Source organism: Agelaius phoeniceus, chromosome 3 (genome assembly GCF_051311805.1).
Source record: "Agelaius phoeniceus isolate bAgePho1 chromosome 3, bAgePho1.hap1, whole genome shotgun sequence".
Lineage (NCBI taxonomy): Eukaryota > Metazoa > Chordata > Aves > Passeriformes > Icteridae > Agelaius > Agelaius phoeniceus.
In genome coordinates, this window is record NC_135267.1 from 11,284,982 (window position 1) to 11,308,235 (window position 23,254).

Below are 23,254 nucleotides of genomic sequence, written 5' to 3' on the forward strand. Positions count from 1 at the left end.
TATAGTATACCTGAATAGAAATTAAATCTCAGATTTTTCCCAATAATAGAATTTAATCACAAGCACATGCTGAAAAAAATGCATTTAGATATTACTATGAGTAGGAAGCAATAATTCATACATGTTTCTGGAGTCACAGAGTGTTCCATATAGTTTGATGTCTCCAATTACAATTCCATCTTTTCCTCTCTCACATTTAGCTTAATTTTCTTTTGTCTTTCCCCCATTCATTTTTCAAATACTGCAAGGCAGTGCATATTTTCCAGAAAGAACTGATGCAATTTATTTTTTTGTCCATCTACCTTCATTGCTCTAAATGACTGATCTGAATAAGGGAAAACAGAGAACAACAGCAAATCTAAGCAGCTTTTTAAGGAAACAGCAAAGAAAAGGAAAAAAAGGAAAAAAGAAAAAAAGAAAGGACTGTATTATTAATAGCAAAGTCCAGGATGATGGATGAAAAGAACAACAATATCCTTTAATCATAAAGCACTAACATTCCAGCAGTGCTGGTAAGTGACTGGAGCAGTGAAACCATTTGAGACTTAAACAGATGGATTAGGAAAGGTTCCACTGTGGGTTCCTGGACAGATTTCAAAACAGCAGCCTGGTTAACTAATGCACAAAAAGCAAGTGATTCTTCCAATCAATAAGCTTTTATGTAAGCATATTTGAGTTATAATATTTAAACACAGCAGACAAGTGGGGAATCAGGAATTCCTCATGCTGGGCTAGCAAAGCAATAAGTTTTACTTGAATCTCTTTTTTTCCCAGCAAATTGCAAAGGGATTTTATAGCTAATGTTGTCACCACATGTTCATCAATATATTAACAGCTCCTGATGGTTTTGTGAAAATGATGGTGAGTTCCAAGTCCAAAAGATGCTTTTTTTTTACAAATATTTTTTAAAATACTCCTTTAGGGACAACTTAACCAGATTTTCATTGAATGAAGGAAACTACACTAAAATTAATCATTGACTACCTTTCCTATTGAGCATCCTTTCCACGAATAATTAGAGAGGGAGTACAATCACATCTCCAGGTCATAGGAGCTGATTCCCTTCAGCATGATAACATGTATTCTAGGTAAGAAATGGAGATGGAAAATGTTGATGGTTTATAAGGATATTTTTACACATCTTTATTTCAAAATATCTTTTAAAGGAGGTTATATTTTTTAAGGAATTACTGGCAATGACAACTATGTCTCTTTCTCTTAAGTACCCAGTTGCAGATAGAAGTATGGTATTTCATAAAGGTTTCTAAGAGTGACTTACCATAGATCTATATATAAAATGGTTATTAGTATTAGTATTAGTATTAGTATTAGTATTAGTATTTCTAATAACTTGCAGTGTTCCAAATATAGAAACAAACACTACAAGGGGAAATTTCAGGTACAAAGGAAAATTTCAGGCTCTTGTATGATACTTGAGTTCTAGGCCATGGTCTCTAGTGCTCTGTTTATACCATAATGAAGAGACCTGCAAATTTATACAGTTTACCAATATAGGCTTCCCCTTCCCAGATGAGATCTGGCTACAACAATTTGATCTTAAATCTTACACTTATTCAGACAGGAATTTTGCTTATTTTGCACCATATCATATCCTTTAGGAAACACTTTGATAGTGTTTCCCAAAGACTAACCTTTTAGCATTTTGAGTTTTCACATTTTGGGGTATCTAGTCAGTTTTCAGAAGTCTTTTTGAGACTCTTCATGGCTATCACCAAATTACATCCACCTGTAAAAGTCAGAACCAAGAGAACACTGTGGAAGTATACACAGATTATGAGTCCTAATGGAGTTTCAAAAAAAACCCTCCCACTAATATTTGACCAAGTAAGAAAGAATTTTTCAGTTTTTCAAGACACTTCAGAATCAAATGTCTCATTTAGTTATAAATACATCCTGCATTTTGCCAGCATACAAAGTAGTCATTACATGTGTAATATTTGTCACTGCCTTCTTGCCTGCTGGAAACCAGGTTGTAATTGCACATTTTGATGTCCCAAGGACTTTGCTCTGGCCTGAAGTATCAGAATACTGTGGTGCTAGGACTTTGCCTCTTTCCATCAAGGAATTTGGACTCCATGACCTATGGGGTTGCTGGGTTTCCTGGCTCCCTTTTAAATTGCCAGCCAGGACCTCTGCTGAGTACTTGTGTAGGTCTGAACAGATGTATGTATTTGCCTCAAGGTTTACAATGCAAATGTTCTTCATAAATTGAAAAAGGATACTGGGGGAGAAGTGCCTACAGCCCCAAAGCAATAAGTTTATTTGTCTGCACTAAGAATAGTATCTTTCAGTCCCCAGGGTATGACCCGCACAGGATTAAATGTCATTCATTGTCAGAGTAACTGAACAGTTGACAGAAGCTTGTAGTAAACCTGTAGTATTCAGTAAAATCCTCTGAAGACAGCGGAAAGAGTTCCTTCCAATTTTCTGAATGGGGTCTTCCCCTTTCTGAGACTAAAACCATCTTTTTCCTTCTCAGTCTACATACCAGTTGTAAGTACAAAGTCTTCTTTCTTTTCCTCTTTACTAGTATGAATTTCAGAGAGAAGGTGGAAGAGGAGGAAGAGCACTATAAGAAGTCCTGCTCTTGCCTTTCCTCTGGGCCAGTGTGTCTCTAACTCAATCCCCATCAGCACATGCTGCATTTAGTGTTTGGAGCAATGGCAGCATAAATTCTCTCTGCTTTTTCTAGTTATTCAAATTCTGTGACATTTCGTGATGATCTGAGGGCATGTTTACAAGCAGTAAAAATATACTGATGTCATGAATAGACTAGAACCCAGATGCTATGATTCAACTTCAGCTGCCAATTACTGCTATTTTGAATACAAACAAATCTGAAAGTAAAAACATCAAATTAAGGATATTAAATATGTTAAGCAGATTTTGAAGTATTACCCTATTTCTACTTTAAAGGGAACTACAAATTCCAGAAAAGGAATAGAGTTCTTGCCTACAATTAAAACAGTAAATAGTATTATATTCTGTGTAGCTCTTAGGAGTTCAATCCCCCACCGTTATCTGTGGGATACTTCACACTGCCACAGTAGGGCAGTTCAACATTTCAACCTCTTACTGTAAAAATTAACCTGTTTTTTCTAATACATTTTGAACTCTGTTCACAGAAGCCCACATTGCATGAAATTCATGGGCCCCCACAGAGATAAAATAATTCTCCTTTTTGGTGCACCGCTGAGGAATGCTAAAAATAGTTGAACATACCAGGGAAAAAAAATCCTTTGGGGACTGCAGTGTCTTTGCCTCACTGGAAAGAAAACAAACAGATAAGCATATATGAGTACAATTACATCCAATTTCTGTATACTACACCAAGTAGTTAGTCTACATTCTGGAGATTCCTGAATCTCCCACCTATCTAATTATTATACTTCTCTATTCCAAATGTAGAAGAACACTGCATTAATCTCAATTGCTGAATAACTAATAGCTGATGTTGCTTCCATTTACTGTGAGAACATCTTAAATATTAACACATGTAAGAAGCATATAATTTTGTTTAATATATAGATATATGTGCACATATCTAAATGAAGATGCACTTACATGCACACATGTGTGTGTAAAATTGTTTGCTGTGAAAAAAAAATCCTCAATGCCATATATACTTTGTTGTCTGACTTCAGATTTATTTGGGTGGAGTCTTGCATCACTGGCATAATGCTTAAATGGAGAGGGTGGATTGACTTGAACCTGAGTCACTAGGAGGACAAAGGTTTTTCACTAAAACCTTGCTGATTAGCCCTAAAAATGGCACTGGTGACCTTGGAGAGAGCACTAGTTTTCTTCACTAGAAGCATGGAGGATTTGAAAGTGTTAAAGTCCTGATGTGCATATATACACAGATCTCAACACTTTGATCTGCTCTACTTTCTTCTGAGTTATTTTTTGGAGAATTTTTAAGGAAGATGTATCAGCATTAAGACGAGTTATAGTACATTTCGTCTTGAAATGTTCCTATATACTACAACATACGTGAAAGGCATTGAATCACACTTTTATAAGCAGCACAAAAAACTTATCAGAAGTTGAATAAAGGACGTGTATGTTCATTACTGGCTGTGGTGAATTTCTTTTTGGATGCTATGTGTTTTATCAGCCCTTTATTCCTGTCTATATGCCTCTCAAAGTGAAAACGGTTTTATTAGATGTTGTGGCAGCCTTCAGATTATATTCACAAAAACAAACAAGATATTACTTGGTGCCAAAACATTTGTATGGGTACTGAACAATCATCATTAAAGCAGTCAACATTAAGCATTCAGAAATGGTTAACACTCTAAAGCATTTAGGTAGATAGAAGTTTCAAAAATAAAAGAGGTTTTTTAAAACCAGTTTTCATCTATCTACAGAATTTTTTTCCTTTTTAATGAAAGTATTTTGCTTATACATAAGATACCATCAACTCATCCTTAAAAAAAGGGAATATGTAAAAGTGGAAATGTTAAAGTGTCCTTTAACCATTGATATTAAATATTAACCCGAATTAAGAATAAAAATAAATGAAAACCCCTGATGGATATTACATCTATATGTAGCACACTTTTTAACATTCACTATATATGAGAGTAATCATGTTTTTATTCATGCAAATGTTCTTGTAGGAAGCACCTGTAGTGAACACGGTGTTATAATGAGATATGTAGGTCATATCATAGAGAATGACTGTAAAATTTAGCCACTTGATGCACTTGCAGGTGTGAAACATCTCAAAGGCTCTGTTCTGATTAAATGAATTTCAAATTCTGTGACAAGAATTAACATGCCCTGTGCAGGACTGGGTACTGAACACGCAAAGATATTTATAAATTCCTCTTGATGCTCTTAATATTAAGGTAATCAGTTTGCTCTTTCCTTTCCATTTGTAATATTTATTTCATGTAGTACAAGAGATTGCCATTTCAAACTATCTCTGTTTGCTTGGCTAAAGGAAAAAAAACCCTAAGGTTTTTTTTAGTACATCTGTCCCCTAGTCACTGTCTTCACTGTTATGTCTAAATCATGACACAACACAAGGCCAAGGACAGAATTTTGCTTTGCATATTCTATGTATAAGGTTCTGGTTTTCATAATTTTTTTTTTATTTTCACACCACAGTCAACTTTAACTCAGAGGATAGGTTTCAACATCATGCCTGCCTCTGTCACCAACAGACCAGTGGCCAACAGAGGGACATGCTACTCATGGCCATGCCTTCCCTCCTCCAGGGTTTGCCTTCATCTCCTTGCAGACCAACCACTTGGACCCAGAGCAAGTCTCAAGCTACTGTTTTTGTCAAAAGATGCCTTAATTCTCCCTCAGTGTTCCACTTTTCTATATCTTAATCTGACTCCTATAAAGAGTCTAGAGTTACTCAAGTCTGAATGACATTCCTAATCCACCAGTAGTTAGAGCTGAGCCATGGCTCAAGGCTTTCCTTATCCCATAGTCCAGAAATGAAGCTTGGTATCTCTCTCAGAAGAGCCCAGGCTTTATCTGGGCCATCAAGTCAGCCACAAAACCATGCAAGTTAATTGGAAGCATTAAACTGAGAAGGATTCTGAATCAAGCCATGACCGCTATTAGCAACTGAGTACTGGGGTAAAGGTGGATAATAATTTTTTACTATACATAATGATTGTCTTAAATTTGCACATTAGGCAAATCCTCAAACAGTGCATGGGGTCACCAGAAATCATGCTCTGAGGTTCAGCAGTTGCACAAATACACAGAGAGCTTACGTGAACCAGAGAAATGAAACCTGTCCAAGATCCTAAAAGCTCCCAAACCGACATGCAGCTTTAATGTGAGCAACTGTAAGATGATTTATTTTTTTTCAGATCAAATACACAAAGTTCTGAATGTAATTCTGTTAAGCAGTTTTACATCTTGCCACTAGGACTTTTTTTTTCCTCTGTGCTAAGCTTTAATATCCTTTCAAATGCATTAATGTGTCCCTGGAACAGACGCTTAGAGACTCCTGCACACTTTGAATATTTCCACTTTAAAGAGGGCTTTCAATACGTACTGAGACTCTGTGTACCACCTCACTGGCACCAGAGCTTGTAAAACACTAAGGAAAATGCCTCCTTGCCCAAAACACGTCCAAAAAGAAAAATCCTGCTTCAGGTCATCCCACAGTTAAGGAAAAAGAAAAGGTGGGACTATATAGAACACCTCTTGGAGATTTATGCAAATATCTGTTTCCCTTTCAATTGATTCCCATCTCAGAGGTTTGCATTTGAATTTCAGGTGTGAGCAGTTCCTGTACGCCAAACAGAAGCTGCAGCAAAACTGGTAAAATCCAACCAGATTCTTTCAAAAAGCTCTATGTTCTTTTTGTCTTTAAATGCTATAAGGCAGCTCAATATAATGGTAGGAGTTCATGTATTGGAAGGGTTAATTTCAGACAAACAAAATATTACTTTTATTTAAAGGTTCAACATGCAATGTCTGCACTCTGAGTCTCTGAATAAGCCTGAGTTCTAACGAGCCTCACATACTTTCATTGTTATTGCAAAGAATTTCCACATTAAATATCTAAATAAGACTTCATGTTCCCACCCTATAATGATTCATAGTAAACAGGTAGGGCAGAAAAAAATGTCACTGAAATACTATTTTTAAAACAACTATTTGTTTTGTAATTTGATCCTCTGGACATCTCCAAATGCTTAGTTGAGTAATTTGGTAAGACACTGGCGCTTCTCAACTAGGTTTTATCTTGAAAAGACACACTGGAAAAAAGTCTTGAAAACTAGTCCTGCATGCAGCAGCAAATATCTTCTAGTGCTCTGATCATATTGCTGTACTAGCATGCAAGTACAGAATTATCCCACTCTCTGCATGGATCTCAAGTGCACTTTCAAAATGAGTTCTTTCTTTCCTATCAGCACTGAAGCTGCTTGGTAAATGCCTTTTACAGATCTATTGACATTCATGCTTTTAAAATAATAACTTTATGGACACTCCAGATAATGAAATAGAGTTCATGAGAAAATGTAACTGACCATCTACTTACTTGTGGGTCTGAGGAGGGCTTTGCACAGAAGCTGGTAAAATGAAAATGTGGCGTGCAGGAAGGATGTGAGGATTGATTTGCTATGCAAACCTGACAAAACTCCATGGGGAATTTTGTAGTTTGATGAAAACAAAAATTAAAGGTAAGAATAACAAACAAAATTATAGTAATATAAGTAAACCACAATACCACCACAGCATGTAAGCTTAAGTGCAATAAGAGGCATATCATCTCTTTAAGTTGAATAAACCCCTTGCAAAAAGAGAAAAAAAAAAAGTGCAGATTCTGAGTAGCAAAATCTGCTTTTTCTAAGGGATAGGACTAAGAAGTTTTGTAAAGTGCATCTAAACGTGGATTAGCACATGGCATGAGGAACAAAGAGAAGAAATCTGAGGTGTGCATGCAATTGCAGGGCTCGGAATTTACTGGGATCACATGGATGTTGTGGGATAGCTTCCCCAACTGCAGTGCTGCAATAGGTGGGTACCAGGCCTTCAGGAGGGATGGGCTAGGATGGAAAGGAGGAAGAGTTTGCCTGTATGAGAAAGCAGCAGAGATGCCTGGAGCTCTGCCTAGGGGTGAATGATGAGCCAGCTGAGATTTGTGGGTCAGGAGCAGTGTGCAGGCAGACATAAGCAATGTTGCAGTGAGTGTCTGCTGCCTTCACTACAGTGCAGTGTAGTTTGGTGAACCCCTTTAGGTTTCTAGGACTGAAGAGAGGTGCACAGGAACCAAAATCATTGGATTTTGCATTCTATGCTTACCACCGAAAAATGCTCAAAGTGAGGACTCTCCAGAAAAGTGCTAAAGACAAAGACTTCTGCTTAACAGTTTGTGCTGTGTCAGAGGCAAGTCAAAGGAGCTTGCAGTAACTAAATATAAAGTAACACTAGAAAGAAAGAGCAGAGCTGGAAGTTTGCAGTGTATATTGCCAATAAGTCAATATATTAAGGAAATGTAGCTATAAATTTCCTGGAGAAAAAGATATTTTTTCTATAAGTTAAATTATGTTCCATGTTTTCTGGTAACATCTATTTTAAACTACACTGTACTGTAAAGGTAAGATTTTAGAATGGTCTAAATTAGTCTATGGTGATTACCCACATTGTGCAACTTACTACTGTTTTATTAATGCAAGATTAAAGATAATACTTTACTGGAAGAGATAACAGCAGAATTAACCTCTATTTACCTTGACATAATAAAGATTTAATAAAACATGGGAAAATGTCAATGAACAGCATAATTATTCTAACATGAAATTTAAATGTAACTTAATTCTGTATTCTGCATATTTAATGCTTTAAGATTAGTCATCATTGTTCTTTTCTCCCTCTTACAATGCATACTTAAAAATATTTCAAGCAGACTCAGACGATTTGCTTATTAAATGTATACTAATTTATTTAAAGTTTCAGATGCATTAAACCTAAAACTCCGTTTGTTTTTTTTCTTGGAAAGATATTCACCAAACCCCTGCAACCAATATATATCTCCATATCTCACCCTTGTCCAAATTTTTTACTATTGAATCAAAGAAGATCCTTGCAGTTTTATTACATCAGACAGGCATCAAAGGGGCAGAACACATAGGATTGAAAAATAACACAGCTGCACTTTGCAATGGAGTGTTCTGTATCTGGCCGTGTTTTGTTGTTCATGTAATACTTTTCAATAAACAAAGATGTCAATCAACTTTCTTTGCAGCACATCACATTTCAGATTTAAACCACTTCAGACACAGAGCTGCCCCAAGCTCACACGTTTAACAGATAAAAATTCAGCTTTCTGTCAAGGCAGAATACAGTATTGATTGTAGACTGTATTTAGGCTGGTGTCTGTTGGAGCTATATTACTTTCAAACTCATACAAAGTCCACTATGGAGACATAACACAAAAAGTGTTTCTTGATTTTTTTAAACTTTCTACATTGATTAGTGGCAATTTCTAAATAAATGACAAAAGAAAAAAAAAAAAAAGAAGCAGCCAGGGTTAGAGTCTATCCAGAAATCAGTGATGGGGGAAGTTACAAAAACACGATAGTAATCATGAAAACTTTGATCACTTGATTTGATTCTAGTGCTTTGCAAATTAGCATAATTATTCAAACATGCTTCATTAAAAATCACGACTGTACAAGTCCTTCAGTTTAATGATCCAAGAACATACAGAATGAGCTAAGCTTTAAATAAATACATCAACTTCGTACTAGATGGCCATGTCAGAGACTGGCAGGTTATTTATTTTAAATAAAATACTGAATGCTCTCTTGCTCCTTGCACAGTGTAGGAGACTGATGACTTGCTAAAAGGTGCAGCATGTTAGCAAGTATATTTTACTGTTTATCCTCACATCCACCTGTGCTTCTCTTGGGATCCCATAAGGTTGGATATCATATCACTCCTAAGCTACTGGGAGATTGCCATAAAATCCCAGTAAATCTCCAACTAATTACATTTGAACTGTAGGTGTCACAGTTGATTTTGACCTTTAAAGTTTGGCAGAAGTTTGACAGTCTTTAAGGGGGCCCCACACTCTGCAATACTTTTTCTGTCAAAATTTAGAGGAATGAATAGGCTGCAAAATTAAATATGCATTAAAAAGTAAACAAAATATCCTGCTTATTAATATATAATTTCCCAGAAAAATCAAAGAAATACACTTATCCATGGCAACGAAAATCCTTGAGAATGTGCTGACATTCTCCTAAATCTGTAGCTGACAAAACACCAGTTGGCATCATTGGAGGGTTAAGAGAAACTTAACAAATTTGACAGAGGAAAGGGAAAACAAAATCCAAGTTAAGTTGTCACTCTCTGCTTAATTTCATATATACATATATCTTGAGACATAGCAGGGCAGCTCTTGTGAGTGGCTGTGAGTCAGGTTCCTGGTTAGATTGTTATTCTTAACGTGGCTGTTTAGTTTGGGACTTTGCTTTTCTAAGTATTGGGTAACTGATTACCAACATTTTATTAATCCACAACAATTATCTCTGCAGTAAAGGATCATTTTACAGCCCCACTTCCACCAAAATCAAACAAAACAACCCTCTCCCCAAGAAACTCCCAAACAATAACAGCAACAACAACAAAACCCACAATTGGTTGCCAAGAAAAATACTGCATAAAATCTCTCCCTGCTTGCTTTCCAGCCACGATTGCAAATGTCCTACTGTCCAGACTGTGAAAACCCAGCTGTCATCCAGGGACCTTTAAAAACTGAAACAAAGCCATGTGTCAGCAATACTCATAGCTGGCAGAGAAACTTTGTGGAATCATGGAATTGTAGATTGGTTTGGGTTGTAAGGGTGCCTTGAAGATCATCAACTTCCAAACCCCTCTCCTGTGGGCAGGGACATCTTCAACTACCTTCAAGGCCTAACCTGGCCTTTTTATTTTAAAAATTCAAACAGAAATTTTCAAGTCAGGAAATTAAGGATATTAACACTTTTTACACTTAAAAAGTTGGCCTTATGGGTCCATAAAAATTGATTTAAATGAAAATACTAAAATACTTTTGAAGAAAAAGGGCATGACTTCTGAGTTCATTATTTCTTATGTTTCTGCAAATTCTACATGGATTTTTTAATACAATTTTGAATTAAGCTTGTCTTAATCCAGATTTGAATGTCAGCAACAGATTATTAATGTCATGTGTTTCATACTGTATTCATGTTGTTAGCTATTATTTGCAGAGAGGCAGTTTTTGAAAACTCTCGAACCAAATGTTTTCTTTCATCGAGGATTTTGTAGTTTAGGGGGAAAAAAGACACAGTAGGTTACTGCAAACTCACAAATTGTTTGGGAGAAAGAAGTCTACAAATAATCATGCACACTCAAGTATTGTTTTTTGGTCCTTAGGGAAAATTTCATATTTATCAGGTCACTAATAAAAAGGATTGGAGAATAAAAGGTTGAGTTTACTTTGTTTTACAAAGACAGGGTAAAAACACTTAAAAGTTGCAAATAAGAGAAATTAATTTCAAAGGAGAGGTCAAAAATAAGAAAGAACATCTCTAAAATTATTTAACTGTTGAGGGCTAGCTATGCTAATTATTTCACAATTCCAGCTACCCTGTGGGGCTGGTCACAAGAATTTACTGCACAAGACAGGACTGGCATTCTCTGGAGATCCCCGTGCTATGTACACCCTCCTCTTTTTAAAGCAGGCTACCCAAGCTCTCTCCCTCCCATTGGAACGTGCAAAATAATAAGAAATGAAAATGTTGATTACATTTCTTTCCTCCTCCATGCTGTAATTTCCAATCCCTTATTTTCCTGGCCTCAACAATGATCAAGCACAAAAACACCACATGGTAATGCAGAGGATTAGAGCATTTCCCACCACCCTGCCCCAACCCAATTAACCTCTTTTAATTAATATTTCTGCTGTGTTGCTTAATTTGCACTTCTTATTCTGGCTTTTCATGCCTTCTTTTCCTCACATTTTGAAGACACGCAGGTAAAATTTGTCAGTAACAGTCTTTGAAAACCAATTCTTTTGTAATAATAATTTTGAGATTATAATGGTTACTCTGCCATGAATTTAGTGTAAAGACACACATGACATAATCAATGGAGAAATTCACAATGAAGAGCTTAAATTCAGTGGCATGCACCCATACACTCAGTTTATTTAGGCAGATCCTATTGGGAACACTATCACAGGGCTACAAAAGAAAAGAAAAAGCCACTATAAAATTTAAAAGTCCTTCTATCATAGCAACGTGAGAGGTTTTTCAGTTTTAGTCTTTGGGCAAGATTTTCTTATTGTATTGCAATAATACTTTTTTTTGGTGACCACAGGGACAACATTTTTGTTCCAGTGGGAACCCTAGATCAAATGATAGCTGAGAGACTATTTTAAATTTATGGAGCCTCAATTTTCAGCCTACAGGTCATTCAAGCTCAACATTTCATTAACGAAATGCTGTCGATATTTCCCTGATATTGCCACAGGTTGACATATGGCATTATTCCAGTGTAAGATTTTCACACATTAGTGACTGGAAAATCAAGAATATTCCCCAAGACACCTGAGGTATGATTAATTCTCTAATAGTCTTTCTGTATCAGTTTGAGAGGAAGAGAGGGATCTTCCAGGGACGAAAGAAAGTGGGAACATTAGAAAGAAGACAGCTTTGGCTTCTTGCCTGGAGCACTGACTTGGCCAGCTGCCCCACATGACAACCTTTGCCATCCTGATGCCCAAATAAGATGCCAGCAGCAAGGCAACAGCTTGTAATGTACCTTGAGCAGAAATAATGGCAACATTATCCCATGAAAGCATCCACGAGAAAGAGGAGTTAGTGCTGAGGGTAAAATAAAGGTGAACATCTATCTGTTGACTTAGGGATGGGAGTCTGTCACCATTTTTGAAGGTTAAGGCAAAGTTAGGGGAAAAAAAACAGTGCTGAAGATTTGATAGAGGAAGCAGGTGCTCAGGGATGTCCTTCGCTAAGTTGAGTATTAAGGCCAACTTTCCATGTATGAAATTAAGAAAGCTGGACAGATTTGGCATGTGAAAAGGTCCAGGTCTGGTCCTCATCAGGTGTGCAGGGACATCTTAGCAATGGGGAAACAGCTGTCAGTGAGATTGTCATTGCTGAGCACCCAAAGCCTCCAGTCTAGAGTATCTATTTTTGTCCTAAAGTAACTGCCTTCTAATAGGATAAAACACATCAACTGCACATGAGCTGGCAGGCTGAAGAACAATTAAACCACTTTCAGGACTAAGTTTTGCAAAATAAACCTCACTTGTTTCTCATTTTCCCAGATTGTTTTGTATTTTTGAGGCATCTACAATCAAAGAGCTAAATGGCTAAAACAACCTAAACACAAAATTTGCAAAATTATTTTCTTGCTGGTTAAGCATGTATGAAGCAGCACCACTGACGAAAAGCAACAGTTGTTTTTTAAGCACTAAAATTTGTAATGGAATTTGTACTGAGCTGAAATTTGTGATGGTAATGCTGACAAGGCCACTAACCAGTGCAGATTTAGCAGTGCTGCTACAACAAACAAAGTAAAGCAGTACTAGTCTTGCACAAAAATTAGGCTGTCTAATGTATGGAAGTCCACTGTACCCTTCTAACATGAACTTAATTATTAGAAAGTTGGTTTGGATTGCTAAGCATAGAAATGATGAAAATGAATGTCAAAGACAGCCCATCCAACACATTAATTTCCAGTTTCAGGGAAACAGGATGTGCACAGCTAGACAGACAGAGACAGATACAGAGAAAGGAGTCCTAGTATTATGAATATACAACATATATTTAACTCATCACATCTCTTATGCAATTTTTCAGTTGTTGTCAATGTGGTACAAGAAATGTTTTTATACCCCTGTGTTTTATATATGAGTTTCTCTTACTGAAAATTACCTTTGCTGCAGAACAAATCTTTGCTCATGATGGGAAGTACAGCTTAGTTCCTTTCTGTAGTGTTTTTCCCATTCATGTGGGCTCAAGATTGCTGAGCCAGTGCAAGAGCAGAAACCAATGCCCTTAAGTGCAGAATACTGTCAAAGAGACAGAATGGAAGCCCAGCTCTTTGTAAGTAGAAAATCCTGCTCTGGAAAAGAAGGTGTGCTGTGGTTTAACTGCATCTGTCAACTAAGGCCCACACAGACGCTCACTCACTGCCACCGCAGCAGGGAGGGGGAGACAATCAGAAGAATAGAAATAAGAAAACCCTTGTTTTGAGCTGAAAATAGTTTAATGGGTAAAGCAAAAGCCATGCATAAAAGGGAATTTGTCCACTGCTTTTCCATGGGCAGGCAGATGTTCAATCATTCCCAGGAAATCAGGGCTCTGCTACACTCAATGGTGACTTGGGATGACAAACACCATCACTTTTAATGTCCGCCCCCTTCCCTCTTCTTCCCTCAGCTTTATATGCTGAGCATGATGCCTTATGGAGTGGAATGTCTCTTTGGTCAGTGGGGTCAGCTGTCCCAGCTGTGTCCCCTCCCAGCTCTTTGTGACCCTCAATCTACTCCCTGTTGGACTGGGGTGAGAAGCAGAAAATACCTTGACTCCATGCAAGCACTGGTCAGCAGTAATAGAAACATCCCTGCATCACCAACACTGTTTTCAGTACAAATCCAAAACCCAAAACATAGCCCATACTAGCTGCTGTGAAGAAAATTGACACTATCCCAGCCAAAACCAGCACAAAGTGTCTAGGATCAGCCATTACAGACCCTAAGGTCTGGTGGAAATAAAAGTTCTTCTAAGTGCTTTTTGCCAGCAGTGAAAAACAAACCAGAAAGAGATGCACATTAGGGAACACAGACCACCTCATGGCATGTAATGGATATGCCAAATTTCAGAAGTAGCTTTTGAATGAGAAGAGTTGGAACATTTTTCCCACAGGCTCAGTTGCATGTCAAGTGCAAGGCCATCCTCTCCCCTCACCAATCTGCCAACGCTTGAAAAGAAGAGGCATGTGAGGTGTTCCTGGACATGCTGGGTCACAACATGATGGGAAACCAGAACAGCATGAGAAGAGCCTTGAAGAAGCTGCACACATGTGGCATACACCAATGGCAGCAACATGTTCTCTAGAGTTCAGGAAAAAATGATCCTTAGACTCTAAAAGCCGGTGCAGCTTTTCTTGTCTCTTGAATGATGTTACTCAGGGTGCATTTAAGCCAAAATGATCAGTAAAACTGGTATTTGACTAAAATAAAATCTTGCAGTGCTTATACAAATACAATTAATTCCTCAATATGTAATTCCATTGAAGTTTTATGAATTTTACCAAAATATTTCTTATATACAAAGAAGTATTTTTTCTGTGCAATGACTGAGTGGATGTGAAACATTTGGTTCTTTCCAAATGAGCACCCAGGGTATATCCTCTTTGAGGTTAGAGGCCTAGCTGTCTCATCAAAACAGCATTTTTCATGGTTTCTGCTTGTACTTTCCAGCAATGTTCTGATATAATAAAAGTATAGCTTTTTTTTGTCATAGCACTTATTCATCCAGATTCAATTCAGTACATACACATTGCTGACAATAACAGAGATCAGAGGAAAATATTGCTGAACTATATTCCTATTTGTCAAAGGAGATGCTTTTTCTTTAAAAAAAATAGATTTAAATTGCTTTCTTCTCATTTTGATCATCATCAGAAATGACCACCAAGATAGAAGCATAAGCTTCAAAATTCAGGTTTGGTCTGAGCTCACATTCAAAGTTTTGAGATACTTCAGGATGCTAATTTCAGGATTTTGATTTCTATCCTTGCAGAGATGAAGTCTCATCACATTGTGCAGATATAGGAATATGGCCAAACTCCAGACCCCACAGGTCTTTTACATTCAGGGTGATTGGGCAGATCCACAATCACAAATTTCTGTAAAATTGCATGTAACTCTGTGGCCAGTGTGATAGTATAACTGAATAATGTTCACAACTGATGCTGCCCAGTAACCAAACTGCATCCAGCTTTTCAGACCAACAGAAAAGTTTCAGGATCTGACTATACTGAAAAGAAGAGCATCCAACCAATTTATAAACTTCCTATTGGTCTTTAAAGCAGAAAACACCATGAGTGGGTTGTTAGATGAATTTAGCAGCAGGGAAGCCTGCAGCTCATCAGCTTTCTCTTCCTCAAAAGTACTTATTGCAGTCAAGAGGAATTATTGCTGGGGTTCTCCAAGCATGGTGATGTTTTTGTTATAATAAAAAACTGAACAATGCAATTGCACCCCCCACAATTATCCTTTTTGTTTCTCCACTGCAATGATGCACTCTTTATGATGTGCAAGATTTATAGAAGCTTGTTCATTTATTTATGATGACCACAAAGTCTTCATCACAAATTCATATTTTGCATTGGAAGAAAAAGACTTTTGCAGAAATGCTGGTCATGCTGTCATCAACAGGACCCTTCTCTTTAGCTCAGCAGTTTCACAAGAATTTTCTCAATAAGCTCCAAATAAAGAAAGAGGCCTGAATAAAGTATGAACACAAAACTTTCAGAAGTCCTATCCTGCATGTGAGCACACCCAGGTACTGATGATCTATGACCCTGTGAGGAAATGCTGGTGTTTCCTTACAATCATTGTGGATGTTTGATCAGGCTTGGAAGAAAAAACTCCTAGCCTCTGTCGGGCATCTCTCTCTCATTCCTAACCAATATGTGGAGCAGAAGGAGAGATTTCCACCAGGGCCTGCACAGCACCAGCAGTGTTAGTGTATACAGTCAGTTTTAACTTGTTAGTAACTATTGTCACAATCAGCCTTCCCTACACATCCAGCAGGAAATATCTGGCCATCAGCACTGCTGAGCAGCATCATAAAGTAATGAATTGACATAATGATCAGTAATGGAAGGAAAATGGCTGTATCTATGTCTATAAGAAAAAGAGAAACAGACGTGTGACATTTCAAAATTCAAATATTCCTTCATTTTTTTTACTATGAAGTATCTGAGAAAGGTAGACAAGAAAAGCAACTTTTAAGCCAAATCCAAAAATGGTCATTTCAGCAGAAACAATTGACAGTACAAGAAATAATCACACTTCACCTCACTGTTGATTTGATTCTTGAATGTGCTTGGTGTGTAAAATAATGCAAGCCTATAATAACAGAAGACAGGTAAAAAGATTTCCATTTTCTGTTTTGCTACTCCCTGGCTGGAAGACCAAAAAGATATTTCCAACCTCTAGATTTTTTTTTTATTTACAACCTACAAAACAGATACAATAGAACAGAATCAAACTGTGACATTTAATTAATATTTGTAAAGCAATGGGACATCAGTAGACAATAAGAATTATATATTTACCAAGTACACATTTTGTTCCCCACAAAATACATCTGTCAATATTTGAAGGAAATGCAAGATGTCTTTTATTCTGCTCTTGGAATGAACCTATTTCCCTTTATAAAATGTGTTCCATTTTATAGCAATCTTCAGAGATTGGTTCCCCCTATCTTCTCGCTGATTAATGCCTGAAAAATGCTTCTGTGTTTAAAAAAGTGGCACAAATGGGGTGATGACTGCCCTGAAAATAATCACTTAACAGGCATGTTATTCACATGATACTGATAAAGCCCAGTGTTGTTTTCCTTGGGGTAAAAGGGGCTTCTTCCCTTACCATACAAATAGCATAAAATATGCAAATGAATCTTGCATTCAACAAGTCAAATATTCTGCATGTTTAATTTACAAGTTAACAAAATTCAAACCATTTCAAGAGCTACAAGCATACCATAAAATAAAAGACATAGGCACATGACAGAAGCTGTATTTTTGTTCATTGATAAATTATTTTCTAGAATTCACATTAACAACCACATTACTGAAGTGCTCTCTAGCCCTCCAGTGTTACAGTTCAAGGTAATATGTGACAGATTTGAACATTCTTAAGGAAGAAAATCTCCAGAGTGTGTAGATGGCAGCTTTGCTCACTGGGAGATTACAGTGGCTTTTATATCTGTTACAAACCTGCAGTTACACTGATAACTTCAAAAGTGGAATATTATATATCATGCTAAAATTCCCCACCAGCCCATTATGTCCTTTCTTTGTTTCTTCTATGCTTTTTTTTTTGCCTTTTTTTTCTTTTTTTTTTTCTTCATTTAGCTATTGCTGGCTTGCCAGAGATCTTGAACTTGAGAAAGGTTAGACATCACAATGCTGAAGCAGTTTGTGAGCATCAGCAGATTTAGCTTGTAATTTCATTGATCTATGTGGGCTTGCTGTTTGCAAACCAGCTGCTGCACTGTTTCCCCACAGCTACTGATCTGAGTAGCATTGATTTTTTCCCTTACATTAACATAGCATTACTTCTTTAATGGGCATTAAATGACTGGATGTAAATACAAACAGGGCTTCAACAACAAAAGAGGGGAAAAAGCATTTTTTTTTTTTTATTTAAAGAACTCTATTAATATTTTTCAGGAAAAAAATTTAAAAGCATGAGTTATTGATCAAGATAAATGCTATTTTTAGTGCTGTGATTTCCACACATTTCTTTTGCCAAGCAATAATCTTTTTCCCTCACTGTGTTTACTCATAGTCCAAAACGTTGCATTTATAAAGATTGCCTTTTTGGCTCAGTAAAAATGGTAAAATGGATTTTTTTTAAGAAGCATCATAGAAAGCAACACAAAATCTCTTCATTTATTCTAAAATTAGATGAACCCATTTCAGTTTTGAAGGAGATATCATCTGTTAATTCTCATTATTTTTTTAAATAATTAATGGACTTCAGTTTAGAAAGAGTGGATGTGAAATTTGCAGCGCACCATGAACTGAGTATCTCACATATAATATACTTAATATAGGGTCATAGTCTTCCCATGTACTACTTTAGCCCTTTAGTGGGTGGTGTTTTAAAGAATTTTACAGATTCACAGTTCAATGCAGTGTAGAAAAGACAGTAGGGAAGAAAGTAAAGCAAATGATAAAACCCCGACCAAACTCAAACCCCAACCCCCAGAGACAATTTGCTCACTTGTGAGTTAACCCAATCAGCCAAGGGTTCCTGATCATTTTTAGAAGCAGGTGACAGCCAGCAGAGATATCCATACCAGAAGGAGATGCAGGACTGAGTGTTGTTCCTACTGACCTTCATGAAGAAGAGATGGGATTGAGAGTGCTGGGATGTAACAGGTGAGAACTCCCAAACACCAGTGGTGGGTTACAACTTCTGGGCTGCAGATGACAGTGGGCAACGGTGTCAGTGCCGTAATTAAGAGTGTCTCAAAAACACAGACACTCCAGCAAGATCTAACAAGAATGGGATTTACTTTTAAGTATTTATGAAGGAGGATTTTTATCTTTTATGATAAACGCAGCTCTTGTTCTGGTCATGCAGCTGGATTGCCCTGAGGAAAAGGTCCAGTGACCTGACAGATGGGAATTCCTCATTCTTGTGTAACTCTGTCCACTCCTATACCTAGAGAGAGTAAATCATTCCACATGGCTGCTGCAGGGATATCTATTGTATCCCTACTCAGAGACCAGATAAATTATTCTCAGTAGATTATAATGATGTAAAGTATGGTTCTGGAACTGAAAATAACCCATAAAATGAGTACCAAAATTTATACTTATCCAAGGTAAAATATATGTGTGTCAATTTCACCAATCTCTCCTACCCTCACAGTCTTCTTGACTTGACTAGCTAACATTAATGCCAGTTTTAGAAGATAAAATTTCCAAATCATTAAAAAAAGTATTAAGTAACACTGAACCCTTAGAGCATCCTAATATGAACTTCTTTACACTTATAGAAGAAGACTTTCAGTGCAAGTTTTTCTCTATCATTTACTCAGTTTTTATTCCATTGAAAGATTTTGCCCCTTACCTCAGTTATATTTTTCCCTTAAGAGTCTTTCATGAAGGATCATATCAGGAATTTTTTGAAAATCCAAATAAATTATGTTCACTGGGTCACCCTTATCTTCTAATTTATTAACTTTCCCAAGGCACTTTAGCAGGTTAGAGAAGTATGCTTTCCCCCTACCAACATTGAGCAGGTTTGACTCTATTAGGTTATACTTATCCATAAGCTGAACTATTCTATCCTAAATTAGACTCTCAATCAGTTTCCCCAGAAGCAAGGTGGAGTTCAATGGTCTAATTTCCAGGATCTCTTTTTGGTCCTGTTTTAACAACAGACACCATATCAGAAATTTTCCAGCCATCACTGATCAATATCATATCTTCCTGCAAGTGTCTCTTCTATTCTGATGTATATTCTGCTATCTGCATTAAATCATTTTCCCTTTTTACATGAGTCTACCAAATTACTCAGCACTTCCCTTGGAAAAGGCTACAAATTTTGCTAGTGCTGCTCTGCCTCTAATATATTTAGCTCTAATATATTCTGTATAACTATTGAACTCTTTTTCCAGTGTGAGTATGTAAATGCAGTTTTAGTTTGATATTTTTTGTTGGCTTTAACTATTTTCTCCCTACAAGTACTCAGATGAACATCTATTCACTTGTTCCTTCAAAGTCATAAAATCAGTTTTGCAGTTTTGGGGGACTCTGGGGTTTTATTTTTGTGGAAAGACATGGACCATAAATCTCAATGGATTATTTTCTAGCTTAGCTTTGAGCATTCTTCTTGAAAAAAGAGTGGAAAGGAAGAATAAAATCCAGCTACCACCATACATAATAACTGGTAACACTCACCAGCAATATCCAATACCAGGAGTTATTAAAACTGGATTTCATGTGAATCTGAGAAATGACAGAAAGAAAGAAGTTGTGAAAAGGTATAGATTTGTATTCTGGTCTTGTAGGACATGTTCTTGGTCTATGCTTTAGGTACACAGGTCTTAATGATCAGGAAATATTGTTGAACACGATTTTTAGTGAAAAAGTATTGAAAATTCCCACTGAAATGTGTACATGGCTAAGTAAAGGTCAGTAAGCTATTGAGTAAACCTGAAGTGCTCACATTAGAGGATTAGAAACTAAGAATTTTCAGCATTCAGTGAAGTCAGTGGATTTTCCTCTAGAATTTGAGACTTACTGTCCCTAGAAGTCAGATCTGAGTTTGAATGGATGAGAAAATTGAAAAGGAACTTTTAGTGAAAATTATGGGTTTGGTTATGAGCCAATATAAAGCCAATATAAAGTTACCAAGTATGAAAGCCCAGGCTTCAAACTGTGCCTCGCTTCTACAACAAAACCCAAAGCACATTATCTTCACCTGGGTTTGAATTTCATTACAAAAATATCACATCGCTCTAACTGTAATTATTAAGGCACATTACTGCTGCCTTTGTTTTCCCTTCAGATAGAAGTTTCAGTTTCATCTGTGTTCAGAGATTCTATGTGCTGCACTGTTAAGCACAGATTTCTGCTTAAATTATAATTCTATCAGCTTTAACATATGAAAATAGAACACATTTTAATGTGTGTGTTGAACATTAAATCATTTTTGCTTCAGGGAAACTCTGGTAAACAGTAACTGTCAAAAATTATAATGACACAAAATTAAAATAATAGAAAATAGTCTGTAACAACAGCTTTTCTAATCATGTTAACAGAAGTTCAGCTCTGCATCTTCTAACTATTCCTTTACAGAAAGCAGGAGGGTTGAGAAAGAAAAGCTAAGGTACACTATTTTACACCATTGAAGAAGAAGAGCTGGAAATTATCTTTGCTACCATTCTTTGCCTGCTTACTGTGAACTGCACATCAATCAATGTAGGAAAAATGGGACCAAATTAATATATGTATTTTTTTTTGTTATGACAATTAGAATTTCATTCAGGAATTTTAATATATAAACATTTTTTACACAAAAATACCAGAAAATATAAGAGTATCATTTAAGCCCTGTAAACTGGACTAACTTCTGGAAATCTGCATTAAGTGAGAAAGAAGCTGATCTGAAGAAATTAAACTGCAGCAGAAATATTGACAGGCATATAGATTGAATTACATGAATATGAGATATATACAGACTTGGAACAGTTCTGCTTAGATCAATGTCAAATGAATTTCAAGATTACCTTAGTTTGGTTTTTATGGCTCATTTTATTTGAGATTTTAATTTGAATTAGTAATATGAAATAAAATCACTATTTATTAACTTTCACTTACAAACAAAAACCATCAAAACAGTAAAAAGCTTATCTGAAGTTAAAACCTTCCATTTTGTGGAGGCCAGGTAACAATATAGTTTACCTCTATCATGACACAAATTATTCAAAAGCAAGAAGTAAAAACTGATTCTTAAATGTTTCCTCCTATTAACGTGGCGTATTACCGATGTACAGAGGCTGTACGTGTATGGTGAGGTTGTATTGCCCCCTATAGTCACTCTGTGTCATCTGGGAGGGGAGTAGGAAGAGAAAGGGAAGAGTGGGAGAAATTGCCAAAACTACTACACTCTTGGTTTGGATTCACACTTTGGAAAGGGCATGGTGGGGAGCAGTGGACAAACCTTAACGCTGTCATGCAACTGAAGAATTTGAATGCACTATTCTCCAAGCACAAACAGATGAAATACAATGTACTCTCAAATTCAGCTTAAAGACCTATGCAGCCCCTGTGGTCTGGCTGTGGTTGTGGTGCCTGTGCTGGATGCTGGTATCTGCACGCCGGCAGTGCACCAGGGTGCCAGTGTACCTGCCCTGTGGACTCAGAGCAGGAGGTGCTTGGCTTTGGTTCACCAGGAAAGGCAGGACATCTCACAGGTGATAACTCTTTTCCTCTCACTGGGCACATCTTTGGTGACTGAGCATAACAGGGACATTTAACTCCAAGGCACAAAGAACTCTAAAGCTATGCCTGAATTTTGGGGTACACAGAGTGCCTGCCCTTTGAACCAGCTTTAGCACAGGGACCAGAAAGAGAGAAAAGGCTCAGATAAAGGTTCCCCTCCAGCAAGAGGAGCAAATGCAAGGAGCACAGTTTGGTCATGCTGCCCATGGACACTGGGGTTGTTGCTCTTTTAGGCCTGTGAGCCTGGGTGGAACAGAATTTTTCCCAAATCTCTGTAGAACAGCATGCTACTCTTTGCCACCAGCACAAGGACAAAACTGCATTCCTGGTCTTAGACTTTTCCAGTCAAGCACATCTTTCTTAACTTTGCTGTCAACTAAAAATTGTTATCTCTCCATAAAATTAATTAAATCTCAGCTGCTATCCCACTACTGTTCTCTTATGAACATAATTATGCACAGTATTCAGTATATATTTTAATAGGAACAGACACAATATAACAAAAAGCATTAAATTCTTTAGGATCTCTTAAAAATATCTAATCAACTACTGGTGCTAGTGTGCCAAGGATTTTATAGAAGTGGCAAATATTCAATAAGCTCAAGATCAATACCATCCTTTGTAGGATGCAATGCACTGTTATAATTTTTTTTCTTATTTCTGGGGACAGCTTTTCTACTAGCACAATTCCATGCACACCTTCAGCTAGAAAATGTTAGCAGTGTCCCTAAGAGGTGATAACTCTAATTTTTGAATCTCTTACCTCTTTCCCTCTGTTGGTACAACCCTGTTCATAGGGACACAAGGGACTGATTGGAGAACTTATGGAGCTGAAATCCTCTGCTTTTGTCTTGCCATATTATTTTTAGTTTGGGTCAGTTTTTGAGGCTCACCATGTAGTAGCACAAGGACTTGCACAAGGGATAGAAGACAAAGAAATAGTAACAGAAGGTTATGGCAACAGCCTAATTTTATGGAAGTGATACCTTGTGCCATTTGGAGG

At 36.9% G+C, this 23,254-nt stretch overlaps 1 protein-coding gene across 16 annotated transcripts in view; it reads right to left on the reverse strand.

Annotated features, from left to right (window-relative positions):
- Positions 1 to 23,254, reverse strand: part of LOC143693500 (uncharacterized) — a 215,800-nt gene that overhangs the window by 21,983 nt on the left and 170,563 nt on the right. For 4 of the 16 annotated variants that reach the window (XR_013181217.1, XR_013181208.1, XR_013181219.1 and 1 more), the window contains 2 exons: positions 3,244 to 3,286; positions 1,653 to 1,747 (listed from right to left, as the gene is read on the reverse strand). The exons of 11 other annotated variants lie outside the window; for them this stretch is intronic. The gene's annotated coding sequence lies outside the window, so the exon portion shown is untranslated. The remainder of the gene's footprint in view (positions 1 to 1,652; positions 1,748 to 3,243; positions 3,287 to 23,254) is intronic. One more of the 16 variants, XR_013181209.1, reaches the window with a different exon arrangement.